This window comes from Cydia fagiglandana, chromosome 8 (assembly GCF_963556715.1).
Source record: "Cydia fagiglandana chromosome 8, ilCydFagi1.1, whole genome shotgun sequence".
NCBI classification, from domain to species: domain Eukaryota; kingdom Metazoa; phylum Arthropoda; class Insecta; order Lepidoptera; family Tortricidae; genus Cydia; species Cydia fagiglandana.
Window position 1 is genome coordinate 5,637,848 of NC_085939.1, and position 9,024 is coordinate 5,646,871.

General features: G+C 34.6%; 1 protein-coding gene across 2 annotated transcripts in view; it reads right to left on the minus strand.

Moving 5' to 3' along the window:
• The window catches only part of LOC134666517 (uncharacterized), a 62,616-nt gene extending 57,923 nt beyond the window's left edge, over positions 1-4,693 (minus strand). For both annotated transcript variants that reach the window (XM_063523705.1, XM_063523704.1), the window contains exon 1: positions 4,438-4,693. The gene's annotated coding sequence lies outside the window, so the exon portion shown is untranslated. The remainder of the gene's footprint in view (positions 1-4,437) is intronic.
• Positions 4,694-9,024: the final 4,331 nt, after the last annotated feature.

Genomic DNA, 9,024 nt, shown 5'->3' on the forward strand with positions numbered 1-9,024 from the left:
TTTGATAGTAACTTCCTAGGGCGTTTTTAAAGTAGACTAAATTTGCTTATATTTATGGAAATAAAAAAATGTATGAGTTTTATGGAAAATAAATATTTTGTAGAACGTGGCGGTGATGAATTCCATATAAATTACCTACCTAACCCTTATATTATACCTAAGAACTGATGTAAAATTATAAAATTTTGAAAGGCTTTATCTCGGAAAATATTAAATGTATAGAGACAATTCTAGTGTCTTATTGTAGCAAATTTAGTCTACTTTAAAAACGCCCTAGGAAGTTACTATCAAAAACTAGTACTTTAGGGTTATAATCGCCCAAATCTAAAAAAAAATGCGGTATATTCGATTTTTGACAAAGTTGCGTTCGGCGCTCGAGGTCACAAACTTGGATTATTCATTGGGCCAACATCATAAACATGCCTGCAAAAAATCAGAACTACCGGATTTGACGCAAAAGAGTCAGGTTACAAAATTCGACAAAGTTACTGGATTATATTTACGTATACGATTTTTTTTGCTATGGGCCACCGTTTACGAGTTATTTACGAAAACCTGAAAAAAGGTAGCATAGAATTGATTATAACTAACTTTCCGGCCTTAATATCTTTTTTACTGTTGATCCTAGAGAAAAAGTGTACTGAATCTTTCTTGTAGGCAATTTTATGTAGATCATTTTTTGCTATGAGCCACCGTTTACGAGTTATTTACGAAAAACTAAAAAAAGGGACCTTTAAACCCCAAGTCAGCGCCACCCCCATCCACCAGAACTTTCAGTATGTTGTGTAAGGCACTTTTACCGACAACTATGCCAAAATTCGCCTATACACAAATTATTTCCCCTGTGTGGCTGTTTTTGGTCCTCATTTGGTGACTTAATTCACCCATTTAATCATTTAATACGATACGAATAAATGAATGGCTGGAATAAATTGGCCAATTTTATAAATTACGAACATCAATCACGGGAGAGAGATTCAATTAATAAAATGTATCCGGTGAATAAATACCCTACAAATGCAGTAACCAGAGATAAACACCGTAGTTTGAAGGTGAGCGTCGGGCTGGCAGTGGCAGGATGCGAGACTGGTTTTCTTGTCAGTCTCGTTTCCACGTACTTACTGCCTAACTGTCATTATCCTGTAGCGGGGGAAGCATCTGATTGCAGTAATTAAATACCTAGCTGAACATCGGTGCGGTGGAATGCCTCTAGAGTGCTTCTAGCTATCTCTGCACCGATTTTAAATAATACAACGAATTGACACTTTGTTCTATAAAAATGTGACGTTTACTTATGAAAGACGTTTATAACACTTTGTGATACAAAACAATTCACATAAATATGTACTCGTATACGTATAAATAACAATTATTACGCACCTATGTACCTATTGTACCTACGTCCTACATAAGAGTACGTAATCATTGTATATCGATATACGGTCGCCATCAGATATATCGGAGCTGTCAAAGTGCTCAAAAAAATCTGGACACGCACTCTAACTCTTGGTAACCGAAACGTGTTCCGATATTTGTGAGCGCCTTGGCCGCTTCGATATATCTGTTGGCGACTGTACCTACACTCTCGTGATATGAAACGCTGAAATGCGAAGCGGATTCGATTGACAGTTCTTATTTTATTTCAAATAAATATCGAATGTAGACTCCAGGGGAAAGACGATGGCAATCCATTTCTCCTCGGCGGAAAGGAAGGCCGTGTGTGACCTATGCATGCATTTAGGGTGTATACCGGGTGTGGCCTGTAACATGAGCAAATAATTAAAACATGGATTGTACTCTTCAAACGGTGACACTTTTGTTCTACAACTTTTAAAAATTATGAATTATTTAGACTCCCTATTTTTCATACAAAATAAATATTATCTTCAATGGACGCCATCGCCACGCCATATCATTGTGATTGACGTTGCTTGTCACGCCTTAAACAAAACAAAATTCGCAATACATTGCGTCTTAGAATAAACTTTAAAGTGTATTAAAAATCAAACCACAAGTTATTTTTACAAGTCGCTGAACAAATGTTAGTCAGTATGAGGAGTACAGAGCCTACAGTTTAATTTTTTGCTCATATTACAGGCCACACCCGGTATGCTGTTGGTTTGTGTTTCTGTTTTTTTTATATGCCAGTGAATGTTCCCATTGATCTCCAATATTGCTTAGCCGATCTCATTTTTTTAGTTTATTTAATTGTTTACCAACAATGATTTTACAAAAATAGGTAGGTATTCAACATAACTTACATGTGTATAAGAGTCAATTCGCCAGTAACTGGCCACTAGATAGTAATTGGCCATCCTAAAGTAAAAATTAATAATCAATGTAATTGCTCGAATTTTTATTGCCCTTCCGTTTTCTTTCATTCCTTGCCAATTGTTTCAGTTACTTGTCGATTGCTTTCAAGTTTTTTGTTTAGCGAAATCCAAATTGTTGTATAAATATAATTAACGTGCCAGGAGTGATGCCTATTCGATTAATGGGCTCATAATTAATTTATATTGCACTTAAAATATATTCAAATAGAAATCGCAAGGGCAATGATATGAATAGTTAATAAGATTCTAAAGAATGATCCACGTACAGTCAAGTGTAAAAAAAATGGGTGCACAAATTACCTCAAAAATATGTTCCATAGCTCTTATGTCAGCGAATTAAGAACTGTGGGTCACATTTTTGAGTAACCCACCCTACACCCATATTTTTACAATTGAATGTACCTACCTACGAGGTAATCGTACCTACATAATAATCGTCATATTTTTTATTGAAATACATAATTTTATTTTAAACGATCCCACCTTTACGTGATACACTCGGTTAATCGTTTTTAGGGTTCCGTACCCAAAAGGTAAAACGGGACCCTATTACTAAAACTTCGCTGTCCGTCCGTCCGTCCGTCCGTCTGTCTGTCATCAGGCTGTATCTCACGAACCGTGATAGCTAGACAGTTGAAATTTTCACAGATGATGTATTTCTGTTGCCGCTATAACAACAAATACTAAAAACAGAATAAAATAAAGATTTTGAATGGGGCTCCCATACAACAAACGTGATTTTTTACCAAAGTTAAGCAACGTCGGGCGTGGTCAGTACTTGGATGGGTGACCGTTTTCTTTTGCATTTATTTTCCGTTTTTTTTTCATTATGGTACGGAACCCTTCGTGCGCGAGTGCGACTCGCACTTGCCCGGTTTTTATTTTTACTAATCCGATCATCGAATATCATAATACACGACAGAAGTGCTCAAATCATTGCCGATTAAGTACCAACTCAATGAGTGCAAGGTGCACTCGAGTAAATCCAAAAATCCTCCAGAGAAAGAGAGGAGTTTCTTTAGACCTAGACACTATAAAAAGCAACCCGCCTGTAAAATATTTCATTATATAGGTTCCATACAAAGTGACCGTCTTCATTGGTGAGTGCCAATTCAAATGGAAAACTTCGCAAATACATCTATCCACTTTTCTTGCATGATATCTAATTCATTAATACTCTGGCAGCTGATTGATAGTGTTTATTTGAAATTCTTTATTAATAATTATGTTAGGATAACCTAACCATCTGAAGTCTAAAGAATGGGATAAATTAAAACTCTAAACAAAAGTTTTATTATTTTAAAAGCATGAGACTTAATTTGAGGGGCTTAGTTCAGGGAAGATGTGTAAAACATTGATTTCGTATTACCATTTTGAAGTCATCCTGTCTATGTATTATACCCAAAGTTCTGTTCATGCTTATGATATTTTGAAGGGTAAATATCACATCACAAGAAAAAGACATCAACGCATGGAGATGGAGGTCCGAAATGTAGAAACAAGTTGCAACTATCAAGATTGATTGAATTGCTTTTTTTTGTAATTAGGTAAGGTCTTAACTGAGTGAATTGCATAAAAATTGTACGTAATTATTAATTAAGCGCAGTTAAGGAGCTGTGATTAGTCTTAATTTAATTGAATTATTTGTGTTACGAAAATTAACTATGTATATTGTATTGTATTTATTGCACTTAATTCGTACACATATAAGTCTACAGCATAATATGCTAACATACTTTCATGCATCTAACTTGAATAGAAATGGCTTAACTGTGGTAACACAATGGAATCAATTAACTTTAGACTAATTTACAGGTGCTTAACTATGTACCTACAATTTTTTTCTGCAATTCACTCAACTGAGCCTTTATACGTTTAAAATTTAATTGATACTTGTGCCTAATAATAAAATATAATAAATACATAGATAACTTTCGTTACACAAAGCAATCAACTGGCGTTTTTTTTTTAATTTATTCTATACAGACTATACAGTTAACTGATATTATAAGTACCTAATTATAGAAACGTTACTGAAGGATTAAACTAGATATACTATTACATACATACCGTACTTATATGTAAATTTAACATAACTACGTACCTTTTAGAAAACCGCAATTAATAAATTGTTCCAATGGTGTCCATCATAAGTTGTACAAGCCAATAAAAACTGTTTATCAACATTTCATTCCACCAAAGTTTTCACCAGTCACTCGATTCACTTAAAACTTGGAAATGGTCAAAGGGTGACAAGGGGAAACATGCCAGGATTCGTTTACACAAAGTTATAGAATTTAAGCACGATTCGAACTGGCGGTAACAGGGCGTGCGTGCGCTCGGCGCGGGCACCCGACGCGAATGGAAAAATAAAAACATTAAAACAGTCGAAGAAAGTAGTACGTCACAGCACCGCCATAGAGCCTCAGGCTGATTTAATTCAATGGTAGCCAGTGTCACGCGTGTACGCATGACGTGTGACTCTTGTTTAGTGGGAACTAACAATCAATAACTCTTTAACTCAATCACAGAGGACTGTGATGAGTTAACAGGTACGGATTATTGTTGGATGGTTTGGGAGCATAAAGCACCTATCACTGTAACAGAATTACTTAAACATATTTTTTTTTATTAAAAATAAAATGAATGATTTGATTGATAATATGTACGTAGGTCACGGCATAAGTCTTGTCGTACTGCACTTAAACATAACGCAGCGTCGATTTGTTTACTTTATTATAAAGTACCCTCTTTGTTTTGTCTAAGTACAAAATATAAACAATTAGCTGTTAACGCAATTTAATCAGTGATTTTTTAAAAACGTCGCTATGACGTCGTTTCCAACTATCGGTTATCGTGCTATTATTTTCTACAATTTTCGTCGCGGACTATCTGCTAAAAAATGTGAAGAGGAAATGAAGCAGGTATTTAGTGAGGATTGTCCGTCCTTAAGAACTATTGAGAGATGGTTCTTAAATTTTAAGCGTGGGTTATTTAATTTAGAAGACGATCCTCGTTCAGGCCGGCCGACAGAAGTCATAACTGAAAAAAACATTGACCGTGTGAGAGAAGCTATAACTAAAGATAGACGAATCACTTATAAACAATTAGCAGAAACTCTGAAGATTTCTGAACGAAGTATTGGAAGAATTATATCGAACCATTTAAATGTTAGAAAACTTTGTACCCTTAGGATACCCCACGAGTTGACCGACGCACGACGGCTGGCACGAGTAATTTGGTGCAAAAAAATGTTGAAAGATTTTGAATTGGGACAACACAGTGCTGTAAATTCAATTATTACAGGTGACGAAAGCTGGTTGTATTTTTTTGATATACCAACTAAATCACAGAACAAAGTGTGGGTCTTCGAAGATGAGGATCAGCCTACACAAGTGAAGAAATCACGTTCAGTTGGAAAAAGAATGATCGTGTCTTTTTTTCGTAAGACGGGCTTAGTGGCCAATGTCGTGCTAGATAAACAGAAAACAGTCACAGCTCGTTGGTATACTGAAGTTTGTTTGCCACAAATATTTACAGCGTTGAAAAATCTCAGACCAAGATCCCCTATGCGCTTGTGGTATCTTCATATCGACAACGCTCCAGCGCATCGTGCTCAGTTAACTCAACAGACTTTTGAAGAATCTGGAATTCGAGTATTGGACCATCCACCTTATAGTCCGGACTTGGCACCATGCGACTTTGGTTTTTTTCCATTTGCAAAATCACAACTAAAAGGACGTAAATTCACTTCGGAGGAGGAATTAATCGCAGCCTGGGAAACATTATGTGATTCCATTGATAAAGAAAAATGGGAGCATTGGTTTGATGACTGGTTCTTGCGTATGGGAAAGTGTATTGAGTGCGGTGGAAATTATTTCGAAAAACAATAAATACTTTTGTCATACGACAAGACTTATGCCGTGACCTACGTATATTTTCAAATGAGCAAGCGAAGCGACGTTAAACTTGGATCCCAGTCTCACCGGACGGGTGCATTTCGAAGTTTTTCTTAGTAGGTATGTTCCGCGATAACTCTCTGATCTTGAAACTTGGTAAGATTATATTTCAGATAAATCTATATTGTAAGGTCTTAAGATAAAGTTTACAATAATTTAAAGGGATTGATTTTTTCTTTTATGAATTGTATTTATCCTTACTGTTTTTAAACAATGAGGGATAAAAATAGGTACCCACACTTCCTTCATATTTCTAATTTTAATGTTAATACCTATTTGTCTTTTTCCTGTGATAATATTACCTATAGGTACTTGCCCAAAAACAGAGATGAATATAGTTTTTTTTATTTCTGTCTGTATTTATACCTCAGTGTTCATCAATTATGCGTCAAATGGTTAGGTTGTCGTATTTGTGAGTCAATGAAGAATACAGGGAAATAAAACAATCAAAAACCACATAAGAACATATTTTATTAATAGCACAACAACACTAATTCTATTAAGTTAATTTATCACATCATTACCATCTTTATGTTTTTACATCCTCTCTAAATCCTGTGCTCGTGTAAGCGAGGATACATTTTACATTAGATATGGTGGTTTCCTTTTCTCATCCCAAAATAAGTATCACCCAAAAATACAGTCCTCTATATAATACGAAACGCTCTAAAACATCTCAATACATCCTTTGCTTTCCAGTAAATCTATTATTTACAGTAAACATCTATGTAACATCGATTTATAAACAATCATCTAAAATACATCGATTTCAACAACATTATAGCCATTTCATTAGACGATTTAGTTGCCACTTTGATAATGAACAACTCAAATACCCTCATCATTACCCGTCATTTTTATTGCCCTGTACCTAATGGCCGCCTTGGCGTATTGCTCGCGGCTCGAACCGACCGGATCGGACACCTCTTGCAGTTACTTATTGTACTACGTTACCATTGTTTTTGACGTGATGTGTGCCTAGGCACCTACTCTCAAACTTTCTGTCAACATTACTCACATTCTAAGTTACTAGGCTAGGTAATATTTCGGAAAATTTCGTGATACTTATATTCGTAACTGTTTTTCTAAATGTCAAATAAACAACATATTTCAAAAAGTTGTAAAAAGTTACCTACTAGATAAGATCAATTCTAAAAATTTAAACTGATTAAACACGATATCAAAATAAACTTATCGAAACAATGAACTAATCCAAACAGTTCCATGCAAGTTCTTATTTCTAGATACAATTTAAGTGAAATATCTAAACGTCAATTCTAATTTCTAGTCTTATTCGAAATAATATGGCTAATTTTTAAACACTTGGGATTTGTAGGCTGGATACAGCTATTACATAGAATCCTTGGGAACGGTTCAAAATATCTAAAAAGTTCTGGCATACAAGCCTATACCTTATCAACTATTGTTGATAGGTACCTAACTTTATACTTGGGTCAAATACTCTTCTAAAACTACTGATTGGCCTTATTTGAGTACAAACACATTTTATAACCAGTAAATTAGTACAGTCAACGTCAATATTAGCGGATGAAACAACGCGACAAAAGTATCTGCCACCCTTGATAACTTTTCCAAATAGAGATAAATCTTTACAGTTTGCATTCGATAGTATATACTTATGTGTTGCAGCCTTATTGTCCTAAGTATAAAGACATCGCTTTTTGTTAAGCTGTTGATTTTTTTTATTTTATTTCTCATGCTCGGGTCATTGTTGTTCTAATTGTTCTAAAAGGTGTGCAGAAAATGATACGTTTCTGCACTAGAGCATTTTAGGTTCCAAGTAAGATTTAATTAAATTTTTTACGATATTAGCAATTGAAATTTGGGTATAAATGGATTTGTTATACAATTTCATTTCGGAGTCCCCATTTCATAAATAACGATGCTTTTGCCTAACTAAATTGCTAATTCAGAGTACCCTCAAAAATACTATAAAAATTTCAAAAACCATTTTACTTTCCTCGTATTCGAAATGAAAAGTAGAGTGAAAGGCATCATTTCATCCCTTGGCTAACAATCTACCAGTGTTGCCAACTCGGATTTTGAAAAAATGCTAGACTAATGTCTAGATTATGCTAAAATTATGCCAAAGATTTTTGAAACACCTATGCTAAAAAAATGCTAAAATATCACATGAAATTAGACACTTAAAACACAAACATTTTTCAAATTTACAGCCTTTTTCTACTGACAAAATCTGCTTGACCAACTTTATATAGACCGTTGACGTCCATCCGTCCACAAAAATCAAAATTCATATGAAAATATGAACCACATAAGGCGATGGCGCATATTGTTGCTGCCAAGTTGGTGCAAACTTGGCTTAGACTAAATAATGCAAAAAAATATGCCAGATGCTAAATGGAAAATTTTGGTGCCAAAGCCAGTGAAAATATGCCAGATCTGGCATCATTTATGCCAAGTTGGCAACACTGCAATCTACTACAGATGCGTAGTCTGGTCTACTAATTTTGATGCTGAGTACAAGTAAGCATGTAAAAACAAGAAATTTCAGAATTTTTGTAAACTAAATAATTTAATTTATTCGAATTTGAAATAATTTTATTAATATAAGTTCACAGGTTTTTATATGTCCTTATGTAAATACTAAAGAGTAGGTAGATAAAATATTTTACTACTAGGTATATTACAATTGAGCAAGGATCCAACTTAAATAGTATTGAAAATAGACGGATTAGGATCTATATGAA